This window comes from Crocodylus siamensis, chromosome 4 (genome assembly GCF_052110815.1).
Source record: "Crocodylus siamensis isolate JL-2025a chromosome 4, ASM5211081v1, whole genome shotgun sequence".
Taxonomy (NCBI): domain Eukaryota; kingdom Metazoa; phylum Chordata; order Crocodylia; family Crocodylidae; genus Crocodylus; species Crocodylus siamensis.
Window position 1 is genome coordinate 62783065 of NC_143398.1, and position 15332 is coordinate 62798396.

The following is a 15332-nucleotide window of genomic DNA, read 5'->3' on the forward strand; positions in this document are numbered from 1 at the left end:
TAGCAGTAAGGGAGGGAGTGGGGCTGGGGCAGGCCCTGCATAGCTGGGGCAGAGCATGGGACTAAGCTGCCAGTGGCTCATCTGCGGGGGGCACAGCTCCTGCTGCTGCATGCACCACAGGAGGCATGGGGGAGGGGTGGGCGAGTGCTCCTGGATATGCACGGGGTGGAACAGACTGACGCTGTGGGCTGGGCTCTTCCCAATGAGGAGGGTTGGGTCACACTGTGCTCGGGGTAAGTGGTGGCACTGGAAGGGGGGCTATGGCAGTGGGCAGCAGCCACCCCAAAATTTGCCATAGCCTCCACAACCTCCCTTCCTACTGCCACCACTGTCTGCCCCAAGCACAGTGCGGTCCAACCCCCACCCCCCACCAGGAAGAGCCCAGTGCAGCCCTGGCCCCAGTCTGCAGTGGCAGCCCTCCTCACCCCAGGCAAATCCCAGGCACATGCCCCCCATACCTCCTAGGGTGCATGCAGCAACAGGAGCCACCACCTCCTTCCTGCACCAGGCGCCCCCCAGACAAGCCACTTGCGGATCCATCCCCACACCTGCCCCAGCTGTGCAGGCCTGCCCTAGCCCCACTCCCTCCCCTGGCCCCTTCCCATAGATTTACCTGCTGGGGGGGCGCATGTGCTCAGCCCGCCCAAATAATTTTTTTTCCCCTCTGCCTATGGTAAGGAAGGAGAGGACATTTGTTCTAGGGTGTCACCCAGCAAATGCTGGAGGATGGGGTAGGGAGCTCCAATACACCCACCACACCCTCCAGCAGAGGATGAAACTGCCCCAGACCAAACTCCCTCTGCTCCCGTTCACCCCTCCCATTCTGAAAACACTGACAGACTGGCAAGCAGTGCAGACAGAAGTTACAGAAGATGGTCTGTTTTGAAATATCTTCGTCTGACCCTTCATACAATGGAGGGTTCGTATTTTAACCAAATTGGCCATTTTTTAAGTTGTCTGCAGCCAAGCGCTGGTGTTTAGTCACAGATATAAACCCCTTTCTGTGGCCAAATCAAGTGAAAATTGTCAGTTTTGTCTATACCCTAGGGAGCAACTTTTCCTCCACCTCTTCACTCTTCCTCCAGATTGATTTTCATTGCTTACATTTAGCTCTGGCCACAGCCCTTCCAAAGCTCTTTTTAGCACTGCACGTACTTGATTTCTTTCCTCTCACTGTGAAAACCCACAGCAAATGGTCATTGGAGAGCCTTACCATAAAGGAAGCAATGTGCACTCTCCTCCCCATCCCTCAACGCCCACCCCCAAAAGAAAATTTGTTTGTCTGTATACTAGCTTCTTTCCAAATAAATCCTGCTATCAGATGTACCTCTCCATGGTCCTTGGCCTGAAATTTCCAGAATTCGGTAAAAAAGCACAGTCAGAACAATGAGTTATTTTACATTGTAGCAGGAACTAGATAGTAGAAGTACCCATTGGTGCTAACTGCTCTACATCACAAAACAAGAAAAGTGGTATTCAGTCTAAGATATGAATACCTCTGAAAGGCCCAGATCACTCTGTGATGAAGATAAATTATATAACTGAACTAAGCAAGAAGCAACAAAAAAATCGCCTATGATATAAACAAAAAAGAAAACACAAAAATTGTGACAAATTTCTAGACAGCATCATCACCATGCCATGAGTTTACTATATAGAAACTGGAGTATCTTTCGGGTACAACAGAATTACATATATTTATTTACAGGTTTTTCTCCAGAATAAAGGACTGATCTGTAATAGCTGTATGAACACATGACCTAGCTATTAATATAGTTGATAAATAGCAATATTGAAATCATTATAGTTGTTGGAGTGTGTCAATGTATTCAGTCAATTTAACAGGAGGCCATTAGGAGGAGTGAGATGGAAACAAAACAGTCGACACAGATAAGGTATCTCTGGGGAAACAATAAATTTTGAAGGAACAATAGCTAAGCCATAAATTGGGAAGAGGCTCTTTCCAGTGCCAACTTAAAGTTTTATAGCTGTTAGTTAAGTCCAGATCTAGAAGATCAAGATGATAAAAAAAACCAGTTAAAAACTCTCTCTTCCCCCCACCCCAAGAGAGCCAGCAGCTGCATGAGGAAAGACAATGAGGCAATGAAGACACTCTGGGGTTGAGTGCTGCTACCCCTCAAGCAAACAAGAAAGGCCAACAGGCTCCCACCTGAAATTCCACTGACTGCATCTGGCTCCTGAAGGGTTTTCACGCATCCCTTGAAGGATTAGCATGAAACCAGGGGCTCCTGGCTTGGCCACCACCACCCCCACTGCTGCTGTTCCTGCCACAGCAAATGGGTTCTTCAGGTTCCCCCTCCATCCTCCTGCTTCTACTTCCTGCCCTGCTCCTGGAGGTGGGGCAGCACAGTGGGAAGAAGTTAAAGTACCCACACCGCATGTGTGGTGGTGGGCCAGGATGCCCATGAAGTGGGAGACAGGGCCAGGCTGCTTACACTGTGAATGAGAAAGCCCAAAGACCCCTCCCAGGAGGGGAGCAGGGTGCTATGGGTTTGGGGTGGGGGGGAGGGGGTAAGGGGCTGCCCATGCAGCATACCTAGGCAGGACAGGAGGAGGAAGCCAGGCTTCCCACACAGTCTGTACGGCTGGGGGTAGGAGAAGCAAAGAAGCCAAGCAGCATACTAGGCTACCTACGCAGAGGTGAGAGGCCCTTGGTCTAAAACCAGTGCCTCATGGGGCACCTATACACATGCCAGACATCTGCTCCAACACATGCCAATTAGCACATGTTGAAGCAGACTTGATTAACTTGAGTCTGCTGGAGCATACCAATTAGCATGCTCCAGCAGCCTCCACAGCCCATGTATTCAGCGTCCCTGCCCTTCAAAATAACAGGGGTGCTTTAACTAAAGTTTGAACAAGCTTTAGTTCAAAATGGCAGTAGGGATGCTTTTAACTGCAGGAGCATATGTAAAGATGCCCATGATGCCCCCTCTTCACTGTAGCCCATGCCTCATGTAGCCCTTAGCTGCCCAGAAGTTGGACAGCCCTCCATCTTCAACTCCCACTGAGCATTCACACAGAAATTAGTTTCTTTCTGAAAAATAGTTTGAGCACATTCTGAACGATCTGCAGCGCTCAGACTATAGTTGCCAAAAATTAAGAACTAAATAGGCTTGGCAGAGGCAGTTCATTGTAACACGCTTACAAATGCTTCTGAGATTCCTGCTGAGGGTAGGTTTTGAGCTTAGAGTGCCTGGAGTAGTTGCACATGCAGCCACAACCTGCAAGTCATACAGGTCATGTGAAAATTGGCAAACTAGAGACCCTCCTGGCTGATTCCTCTGCACACATGCATTGCAATCTGCTTTGAATGTGACCATTTAGCAAGCTCTAATTTATAGAGCTAAATTTTCCTTTAATAATATTTTCAATAATGTTTCCACGAAAGGTCCACAGGTGCTATACAGAATAAAAGGATCAAGCAACTGAGACCAGGTTGTGGGGAGGGCATGGCGGACAAACAGGGTCCTGGTTTTGAGACCCTGATGTGCATTACGATAAAAAGGAAAGAAGAGGTAAAACCTGTAAACTTTAAGAAATTATTTGGGGGAAAGGGGGAGCTGCAATTTGGGAATTCCCTTGTTCAAAGAAACGAAGTTCAATGGATCACCCCAGGAGGCATAAGAAATTTCAAGGCAGTCAAGTAAATATGTGAGTTGTAGAGTGCTTAGAAAGTCCAGCTTAAAAGTAGTAAGGATTTCTAATGCATAACTATAGCATAGCTGGCACTCCAGACTATAATAAGAGTAGATAATCTTGTCTCAGAAGGAGGATTGCTGAGCTATGTAGTTAAGCCTTTGAAAAGTTTGCCATTAATCATAATTAAAGGGTCTTTGTATCTTCTGTGGTCAAGGTTCCAGAGAATGTAGCAAGGCCATAAAACCTTCCTGTCTGTGCTTCAGCAAGTTCAAAAAACTGGTTTAGAAAGCAGGGGTAGCTGCTTTGGATCAGAAGAAAGTTGGCATCCAAAATGAACAGCTACCCATCTCAGAGAGAATTGCTTTCTGGAGACCTAAGTTTCCTGTATACAATTTACTCTTCTTTTTCCCCGCCTCTTCCTTTTTAAGCTGAAAATACCTTATCTAATGTTGTCTATGAGAAATGTAATTCTAGAGATAACAAGCAAACAGTTTCCTGTAACATAAACCCATGTTTTTTTAATATTTTGAGAAAGCATAAAGAACATATGCCTATAAGCATAAAGAATAAAAACCAAAAGTAAAGAATTTCTGAAGTATACTCCACCCCTTTCGCTGTTGGTCAAGGGATGTTGACAAGTGTCCTATTTCAGTGATTTGCTGTCAAGATATGGTGGGTAAATAACAGGTGGAAGCCAAAATATGTAAATGAGAACTGGTGACTGCCTGTCAGATTCCCTATGTATTATGCGGTTTACAAAATACACATTTAAATTCATGATATTTACTTTATGCCAATAACAATGTATAATCAATCACAATAGAGTGGATAAACCCATATATCAGTATCTTTTTGACTGAATAAATACACAAATATAATATAAAGCTAAACTCTAAGCCATGAGGCTTTTATTCTCTCATCTCTACTGAGTCATCCACTATTTTTCTGGAGTTTTTAATTAGATATCTATGTAATTTGAGAAATTGTTCTATTAAAATGAATGAGAGAGAGATAATAAATGAGAATTATACTCCAGAAATGGTAGTGTCTGCCTGATATATATGGTACATAATTATTTGAAATTGTGTTTATCCTGGAAGTTATACAAAGTATTCTCCTATAAAATTCAGATTTTTTTTTAACCTTTTCAAAGCCAAAATAAATTGTTCAGTCATTTTAATTTAGGATGCTGTTAAAATAGCATCTGCAGTAATCTTGTATATATTCTTGATGACAATGTGGTGGCTATTATACTGAAATAATGGTCTCAGAATTTCAGGATGCAAGTACAATAAGACAATTCCCAAAGGATGCACATGGAGGCACGACATCCAAATAATGTCATTTCTATTGGAGAGTAGGTTTCAAATTAACTGTTTCTTTTTAAAGCTATAATTATCAGGAGGAATGTGGTTAGTCAGGAACGATGGACTAAAAAAGGGGCATAATGTTTCATAGCTCATTAAATAGAAAATGTGTTGTAAATTTGGGAATCAAAATCACTTTCAGTTAAGTTTGAGCTGATGGGCTATGGCATACAAAAAGACCTTTTTCTGGCAGGAAAGCTATTTGGTAATGCTGACTGCAGATTGCATTTGCTTGACATTCAGGAAGATCATATGACACCAGTGCAGATGAGGCAAGTTTATACAGTGAAGAGGAAAGGACGGGCATCGAAAGAAGGATGAGAAGATGTTTGATAGTGGCTGGCTAAACAGAGCGATGAGGAGAGAGGGAAGTTTAAAATCAAGTGTTTATTACTTAAAGATTAAGACACAGAATTATAATAGCATGAATACATTGTATGTTGGCACATTTCTTGCAAAGGTCCTCTCAGAACCCTTATAGTTTATCTGGAAAATAATAGGCAGTTTCCAAACTTCTCTAAAGGCCCAAGCATCTATTTAACTGATGGACATTAATTGCTGTAAAAGGTGATATAAATCATATGCTGCATAAAAAGCCTTAGTACCGTTACAATAGTACATAATCTCAGATTTCAAATATGCATTTATAGTAGAAATGATCAGCCATGAAAACTTTTTTGTTTAAAGTCTAGAGTCTTCCAATTTCTCTGAAGTATTTTGCGTTAGTCAGATTTGCAATATACCAAGAAACAGTGTGTGAATCTACACATGAAATTAGCACAACACAATAAATTGTGTTTACTGTTCTCGGGCACAGCATTTACACATGCCCCTGAGATCACAGAACGTTGAGACAAGGCACTGCAGCCCCAGGTGGCAGGGGACTTCAGGGGTCAGCCTGCCAGCCCAGGGCTGCTCTGATCCAGCTCAATGCACTGCCGAGGACTACAGTGTGGGGCTAACCAGCCTGCAGCCCCGGCACTGTAGTGCCCTTGTCAGCCTCATCACCATCTACACGTGCATTGCAGCAGAGTAAACTCCACCATAGGCAATTACTTGTATCAGGCAGTACTAACCTACGGTGGAGTTAGTTAGTTTACTCAGGCTTAACAGCCAAAGTTGGCTCTGCATATGTAGATGCAGATGCTTTATTGCAGAGCTAATTAGTTAACTCTGCAGTAAGCATCTTGTGTAGATGCTCCCAGTAAGTCATATATGCTCAAAAGCTAGAAGGTAGCAACAGTAAAGCCTCAGTTTGGGTTTTGTTTGTTTGTTTTCACTTATGCAATTGTACCTATTGAAGGGGTCTGAAAACACAGAGTGATGCATGACATACTGCAAGTGTCTAGGCTTAGAGTTGCAGTCAGAATTCTAGGAGTGTTGAAGGGCAGGAAGTTTCAGGCATGTCATTGGATTCCTTCCTTTTGTTAACATGTGCCTCAGAATTGTTAAATGCGCCACACGCGGGTGTAAATCAGTAAAGGTGTTGCCACTGACAGAGTTTATAATAAAATAAAGGCAAATGTATAAGGAAACCTGTCCCATCTAGGGTTCAAGCTAACCCAGACCAATCCCTGGGTACAGAGCTCTGCCCTTCATTGTACAATCAGTTTGAATACGAGGCAGCCCTTAGATCGAGGGCCAGACACTTTGTCAGTACCACAATCTAAACATACTCTTAATGCAGAGGGAAGAAATAGCCCCTGATTATAGCTTGTATAAATAAAAATGGTCTTATAATGCAAAGCATCTGACAACCTTAACTACATCACTCTATAATATCTCGTATAAATATACTATGCATTGTATTAAGATACATATACAATATTTCTTTGTCTCTGTTCTGGTAACATTACAAACAGGACATATTTATTCCAGTCCCCAGGTGGCAAGACAAAAAAAAAAAAACTTACAAACTTTAATTTCTGTATAGTGGGGATCTACATTATTTGTTAAAATCCACAGTTAAGTTAAGTCATTCTCAAAACAAGTTATATATAGTCACCACAATGCAAACATGCTGTTGCTTTCCTGTTGGAGTGCTATAACTGATTTTCTTCTTTAATTAAGTTGTAAATATGACCTCATTTCTCATGGGACTATCAATATCTTGTATACTTTCCCAGATGACAACATATAATTCTATTTCTACAGCAGTGACATCATTTCTGAACAATCATTAGGTTGTAATTGTAGATTTTAATACTATAATATATGTATAACCACCTTATAAAACTTACACCTTATAAAACCTTAGATTTTATTTCAAATCTTCATCTTCAATTCTTAAAGTGAATTTTATGTTTGTGAAAGGTGCCAGACTGACATACACACAGACTTTAAGTCAGTTTGTCTACAGAAAATGGACAGCAGTATCACTCTCAAAACCATCACACCCCTTATCACTGTAAACACCAAGGGATATTGGTGCTTGTTCATTGGATGCTTGTTCAGTGCCCACCTCAGCAGAGTATTTAAGCATACAGTCAGCCTTAAGCACATAGTGGGCACGTGCACACATTTATTAGTGCAGACGAACACCTTTTACAGAGCATTAATGCACATTAGACTAAATCTACTGCACATTAGCATGGTTTTTGCCAGCTGCACTAACGTGCAGTAGAATTAGCCTTCTGCTCATTAAGCATCTCATGTAGATGTGCCCATACAGACCTAGCACACGTATTCACATACATCCAGTAAAGTAGAAATGCCAAAAATCACCTGGCCCCCTAGGCATGATCCAGACACAAGAACAGTAGTGACGTAGGCCAGATATACCCATGAGCCAAATGTTTGACACCCTTGCAGTAAAGTATGAGTTTAAATGTATTGTTTGAATAGATCTCAGTCTTTAGCCCTTCTGTGAACACCACAAACAAGTATACCAATTTTTTGTCAGGTATAGTAGTAGTTTATTTTTGGATATTCATACAATGGAAATCAGACTAAGACAACATAGAAATTGACAGACAACCTATTGGCTTTCAGTCCATACTGGACTCAGTTCACATTTTGCCAGTAACCTACATATATGAAAGGAATAAAATTTCATTATCTAACCTCTAGGCCACTGGTATCCCAGTTACTTGTAGTTTACAGTGTCATTAAATGTAAAAATACAATAGCTTCCTATAAAGTATGATCAAACATAGGACTGAGGCCCATGGAATCTAATTTTTTAAAAGTGATGCCCACTCTAAAACCTCATGTTGTATGATTACCATGCCATCATTATTTAGAAAAAAGTGTATAAAGTATTTATATATAACACTCTAGACAACTGCAGTTTAGTTTTACTAAGTCAATAATAACAAAGTACAATTCTAATACAGTACTAGGAACAAAGCAGTTAGATCACGGCCAGATCATTAATTCCCCTAGTCCAGCAGTGGCCATCAGCTGCTTCAAAAAAGAGAGACACTACAGTGGGGAGTTACAAGAAAATCTACCCCATGCAAAGTGTCCTCCTAGTCCTCAAGAGTTAGAGACTGATTCATGTCCAGAAATAAGAGATTTTTCTAAACATTCAAAACTGATTTAATATTTGCTATGGTAATTCTGAAAATTCTTGCTGCTCATGTAAATGAGCAAGTGCACAAACACAATAGAAAAAAAGGATTACTCATTTGCAGAGTTGATGTGGCTCTCCGTGTCATAAATTCATGATGTAGGCATGGAGATTACTCACCATCCAGCTTTTTAAAAAGCCTTTTGTGTTTTCAAATATCATTCACAATCTATCATTCTCTATTATCATTGTTGAGTAAGATGCACAAACTACAATGCTAATGCAGTGGCATACTAGCGTTAAGAAACCCATACTCACGTTTCATATTATGAAAGTCGACATTAAGATGTCAAATGCAGCTACTGGAACAGATAAGCTATTAACGTGGTAAAGATTATGAGGTTGAATGACCTTTATAACAGGAGGTTAACCCCATTTCTCACCTCACAGGCATTCAATTATATAAGCAACCACTTCCATGCTGCAAAAGAAACAGGAGCTTTTCCGGCCAGTGCTAACTCACGTGAGCAATATACTAGCATGTAGGTGTTTGTAGATCAACTCCACAGGAAACAATTTTCAAAGAAAATGTGTACAAGTCCTATATCCTGCACCTGCTACAAAGCATTCTGCAGATACAAATTCTGATGCACCGGAAAAGACAAAACCTAACTAAGAAAGCTTGTTTGAATACTTCTCTCCATTTAGTACGCTTAGGATAATGTCCCACTGTAACTACTACAGTAAAGCATGATCTCATTATTATTTTATCTCTTTTCCTCTAAAGTTGTTTTGAGAGATGCTGCATGAAAGAAGGCATATAAAAATCAATTGAATTGTGTATCTATGGACGTGACAAAGCTTTGCACTATAGTCAGAGAAGAGTGCTTTAGGCCATGTGATTATTTTGTGTTCTCTGATAGAAAAAAAATAACTGACATAGTGATAAGAAGTGGCTGGAGATGTTGATTTGCAGAATTTGAGCATAGGAATCACTACCCCTCTATGCTCAGTCTGGAGCAGAAGGAAATGGGTCTACAGACTGTCACAAAGAAAATGAAATGATGATTTTAGTAGTGATGTTACTGTTTGCCATATTATCAAAGGTGCATGCTAGCTGAAACTTAAATCTGATCTTAAAGGACTTAATTATAATATAATATTATAATATATATTCTTAGAATTTGCAAAAAAACTTGGGACTAATTCTCTGCTAAAGTAAACTGGCACAGATCTGTAGGTAGGCATCTTTTTTTAAATCATGTGCTTAGTCTATAATTTGAATGCTAAATATTGCTTAAAGTGTGTTGAATACAGCATAGTTCAAAATTTAAGATGCATCTCAGTTTAAGCTGCATCTCTATATCATAGCACAAATAAATAAGAAACAGAACCGGTTTATTGGGAGCCAAAATTGAACTGCTTGCATTTACATCTTTGTTGCCTAAGCGATCCTCCAAAATAACAGATCGAGAAATACTAAATACTCAGCCAGTGTGAACTGTCATACGTCCATTTAAATTAAAGCTATGACTGTTTTCATCAGCTGAGATCCATCCCATTTATCTTAAAATGCAAAGTCAAGGGCAGAAACAGGTTAATATCCACCAGGAGCTGATTGGGGATCCTTCTGCTATATCCATCTGAACACAACTTCTATTTCCATTCTTTAAGAATGTTTCAAAAGGAAAATGAAATTGAAGTACATGCATTTTCAAATGAAATGCTATTTCCACCAGACTTACACAATGTTACAAAAACTGATGGCTGTAAAACAATGGAAGTGTCAGTAGAGCCTTTCATATTAGTGAGATGTTTAAATATAGACTGCACATGTGAGACTGAGCATAAATTAATTAGATTTGTAGGGTCTTCAGTTGTGCTGGCCTTCATATCATTGCAGAGTTCTTGTTTGCTTTAATTTATTTTCTTTATCTGATAATGTATCGTAATCTGATAATGGATTGTATTTGTAAATGCCACCAGTATAATCACAAGAATAGAATATGTTCAATGTTTTTAGTATGTTGATTCTGGAAGATTTTTTTCTTCTTTGACTTTCAGTATTTAACAAGGGAAACATTGGTGCACTGATGAATAAAGTTTCATATTTTTTGAATTTTCAATGAAAAGCCAGATACAGAATAATGTGCCTTAATGAGGCATTTCTAGTAAAATACTGCAGAAGTTAAAACAGACATATACAACTGTTTGCTCACTGGTAGCCCTATAATTTACAATATTTTTTCAAGATGGTGCTCAAATTTTTTCTACGAAAGTACAAAATGAAATGATTTCTTGTTTTTCACACTTAGTGATAATGTATTAAACTGATGAACATTTAGTATTTTACTATTATTTGAAATAAGTAAAACCTAGAACATACTGGTCCTTAATAATCTACTTCTAATTGAGTATTATGCTTTATGCAATTACTTAGCAACAATACATCCACAAGAAAAATACCATTACAGCATTAAGTATTAAATGCAAGTGTGAAGGTGCTCACATTTGAAAAAAAAGGCCTAGGTATTTTACTCCTAGGTACACTGTGTTTGGAAACAGGTCCTTTAATTAGAAGTCTCAATAATGCATAAAAAGAAAAAGTATGTATTATTTCTTGAAAATATAATCATTCTACCAGTTCTAGTGGTTCAATTATGAAACTTGTTGGGTATTAAATGCTGTTTTGTAACCACAAAGAAATAAGTTACCTCATCTGCATTAACATAACTCCAAATGAGGTTCAACAAATCTTTACTTTGAAACTTGCCATTATAACTTACTTGCTAATTTAATCTATATCCATCTATATGAACACACATCAGTTTTCAGCTCTAGTAATTCCTCCATATACTCCCCACCGGCATTATCAGCTGCAGTACATGTACCTAGATATAAAACTGAAATCCCTTGGTATCTCTGAAGAAACATGCAAAAGTGTTACACTGCATGTCAGATGTGACAAAATACACTTCCCAGATTTGTTCTCATTCTCTGATTAACAATGATGCGACAGGAATCCAGATTTTACTTCAAAGTCTCCCACTATCAACTAGACAACATATCTAAATTCATTCTTTCAAAAGCCCTCCTGCGTTCAGATTATATATAGGAGTTGATTTAAGTATTTTGTGAATAGTGACCATGATCTGACAAAACTATTTATGAAATACCCTCAACCTCAAAATAATGGTACTGAAATACTTTACAGCATTGGAACTTTGGAAATTAGGGCTATATTAAGCTGTAAAATGAACCTGTGTTCAAATGAACATCACCAATACAAGACCAAAGCTTGGTAAGAAATATATCAAGGTGAAATTTATGTGACTTTACCATCACTGTACAAATAATTATGAAATTATTTTTAACAAAGGCATCAACAGTTAGATGCACTATGCTTTTCTTTCACAATACATTTGAAGTTATTTTACATGGTGAATGTATTTAATATTCTTAAAAGTATGTCATATTTCTCAAGCTTTACAAAGCCATATTCCAGGTAGTATGGGATGTTGGGAACCTAAAGTATTATTTGGTTTAGTTTTCTTTACTCTGTAACTCCGCAAAGGAATCTTAATTTAACAATTTGCTTCTGCTTGCATCATGTAATATAGTACCCTTAAAGTGTTAACTTGATACCAGTCTGAATGTTAATATCTAAAACCGGTTTGTAAAACACAAAAACTAGATAATAATTATCATTTAGTCAATAGTAATTTAAATTTATCCAGTGCTGGGAGAAGACCCTAAGACCTTGAATGTTTTATGGGGTTTTTAGTGCTAGGGGTTGAGTTTGTTTATTATTTAAATTAACAGTTCAAAGCAAGATTCCTTAATTAGAAAGCCAATAATTGGGGGGGGAGGGGGGAAGAGAAGGGATTGGTGGTTGTTTTAAAGCAAATTAATACTCTCCAAGCAAAGGTTCAGAAAAGGCAAATGTAACTACACGTATAATCATCCCAGGTGCTTCAGGCATTTGTTTTTAACTCCTGGTAAAGATGAATACAATACAGACATGCATGATAACTCTGCTCTTAGCAGGGCACTGAAGGCTACTGTTTTTTTTCTGCGGTGTCCATATAGCCCAAGCATCTGTTCCCATAGCTTTTCAGCAATACAGCAGGGATTTCTAAACTTTTTCTCCTTGCAAAGGTATAACTGGGGGAGAGGGGAGAAAAACCTTCCTGCTGTGAAAAAGCACAGCTCTGTACCGCAGATTTCCTAGTTACATTAATTCACTGAAATGGGACGAAACCAAATCAAAGCAGATGGGCAAGAAACCTCATGTTGCAGACAGGTAATTTGGGGGAAGCGTTAGGCTCTGAAAGAAACGGAGCCAGACACTTTATAGCCCCCCCTTTTTTTTTTTTTTAGTCATTCTGCAGATGATTCCTCACTCTTTAACCTCTCCCCAAGCCATGCAGGAAAGCCGTGGGGCTCCAAATAAAACACATCTCCGGCTAGGATGGCTTTCTGGAAGTGATCAGCCACTCTCTTTATGAAAAGAGTTAAGCAAAAACATGGAGGGCTGCCCTAAAACCTCCACCCTCCTGCAGAAATTGCCGGAGGATGAAATAATCCAAAATGGGATGTGGGGAGGCTTGAAAGAAGCGACTTGACACATCCCATTGATCCTCCCTGGTGCAGGACTCACTAGGCAAGTGCAGCCCCGGGGAGCGAAATGAACCCCTTCTCGAGGCTTTGCTTGAACTTTCTCAGCTGCAGCGGGAGGAGGGGAGGAGAGGGGAGGGGAGGGGGGGAAGTCTCATTAGTTCCTTTAAATGCCCCCTCCCCGCCCTATTGCCCTCGATCAGCCCCTTTCCCTAGAAGTTCTCCCCTCCACCTTCCCCCCCGCCCCTCTCCAGCTGGGATCGGCTACTACAGGGGTTGCCCGGTATTCCCCTCCCCTCCCCGAGGACTCTGGCATAAAGGGGCCACAAGCAACGTGGTGTTCCCGAGAGGGGGGAAATCCCCCTTACACACGCACACACACGTACCCCAGACACAGACACACACACACGTACCCCAGCAGCAGCAGAAGGGGGGGGGAGCCGGAGAGCAGCGCACAGGAGCCCGCACATCTGGAGCCGGCCCCTCTCACCTACCTGCAGCCCCGCGTCCTCCTGGAACCGCCTAGCGATCCTCCTTCAGGCTCCGGGGGGAAACTCCAGTCTTATCGCCCTGGCATCGCTTACCAAATCCCAGTCCTCGCTCGGCATCCAGGGGCATGGATTTGTTTGGGGTGGGTTTTTTAGGGGGAGTGGGGGCGAGGCGCGAAGGGAGCGTGGGGGGGGGGGGGGTCTCCCCTCTCCTTTCAGCCTGGATCTCGAAATCCAGCTGCGATCCGGCGGCGGGGGGTGGGCAGAGGGAGTTGGAGCCCGCTTCGTGCGCCCGATGGAAAAGTAATCGGAAGATGCGTTTGGAGGCCGAGCGGCGGGGAAGTCCAGCAGCCCGACGCGGCTCTGGCCCCTCGGCCGGATCAGTGCGGCCCCGATCCCGCCTTTCCGAGCAGAGGAGGGAGGGAGGCGGCGGCGGCGGCACGTCCTGCAGCAATCCCCTCTGTTATTCCATCTCTGATTGGTTTGCTTTGAATACACAACAAGCCTTCCCCCCCCTTCCCCCCCACCTTTGCTTCACTCCTTTTCCTTCTCCCTCCAGGGGAAGGAAAAAGTAGTGGGAGAGGCGCGATCCACCTGCGGGAACCAAATCGATCAGTCAGTCCATCCGCCCGGGCTCCTTCGGGTCGCCGGCCCGCCAGCCCCGCGGCCGTGGCGGGATCTCACTCCCTTGCAGGGCTGCCGCTGGGGCTTGAAGTCAGATCAAGCTGGGCCGGCGGCGGGGGCCGGCCCCGTGGCTGCGCCCTCCCGCCCCGGCGATGCCCCTCGGCTCCGGCGGGCAGGGAGCGTGGCCGGGCGGCTGCTAGAGCCCTTCCAGGCGGCCTCCTGCCAGAGTTTCATCAAGACCCCGCCTGGCCCCGCACACGCTGCCTTGGAAACGTGCCCGGGAGCCCGCGCTGCCGGCGGCGGCTCCGGCACCAGCGGGTCGCAGCGCCCAGCAGAGGTGGCGCGGCCGCTCCGTCCAGCCCCAGCCGGGCGCCACAAAGCCCGTCGGACACGGTGGGGAGGCGGAGGAGCGCTCCCCCTCACAGCTCCTCGCATGGGGGCACGGGGGAGACTCCCCGCAGCCCCGGCTGTACTGGGACCGGCGAGTCCCTTCAGACTGAGCGGCCCGGGGCTCCCGGCTGAGCTGTGGGGAGCCGGGGGGAGTGGAGGAAGGCGGGGCTGCCCCTGCCCCCGCGGCCGCGGAAGAGGCAGCTGCGCGCTGCCGCTGCTGCTGCCGAGGGGAGAGGAAGAGCCTGGCGCCGAGCGGCGGCTGCACAGAGCGCCGCTGCAGCCCGCAGCCAAAACCTGGCCTGTGTCTCCCTCCAGAGGGAGAAGAGAGACACTGACAGCCCGGCTCGCTTCGCCTCCACGCGCCGGGGAAGGAGCTGAGCGCGGAGTCCGTGGCCTGCGGGGGCCCGGGCTTAGCCTCAGCCCCCGGGCCCCGCGGCCCTGGCAAGGTCGAGGATCCGCTTCGTCTGTTGCCCCAGCGTTCAAAAATGCACTGGGGGTTCACAAACCCACCTGGGCCACACTTCAGTATTGTCTTCTGAAGAACATGGTTGGCCTTCGCCTCCCGTTTTCTCTTCTTTTTACATCTGCTTGACACTGTGGGGGGGGGGGAGGGGAGGAGTAGTAGCGTTCCCACCTTGGGGTATTTTTCCTTCTTGTGCAGTAGCCAGGTAT

At 43.3% G+C, this 15332-nt stretch overlaps 1 protein-coding gene across 6 annotated transcripts in view; it reads right to left on the bottom strand.

The window, feature by feature from the left end:
- TAFA2 (TAFA chemokine like family member 2) overlaps window positions 1–14869 on the bottom strand; it is a 356990-nt gene extending 342121 nt beyond the window's left edge. For 5 of the 6 annotated variants that reach the window (XR_016441775.1, XR_016441772.1, XR_016441774.1 and 2 more), the window contains exon 1: window positions 13653–14869. The gene's annotated coding sequence lies outside the window, so the exon portion shown is untranslated. Of the gene's footprint in view, window positions 1–13571 lie in introns of all 6 variants that reach the window. The other variant, XR_016441773.1, reaches the window with a different exon arrangement.
- Window positions 14870–15332: the final 463 nt, after the last annotated feature.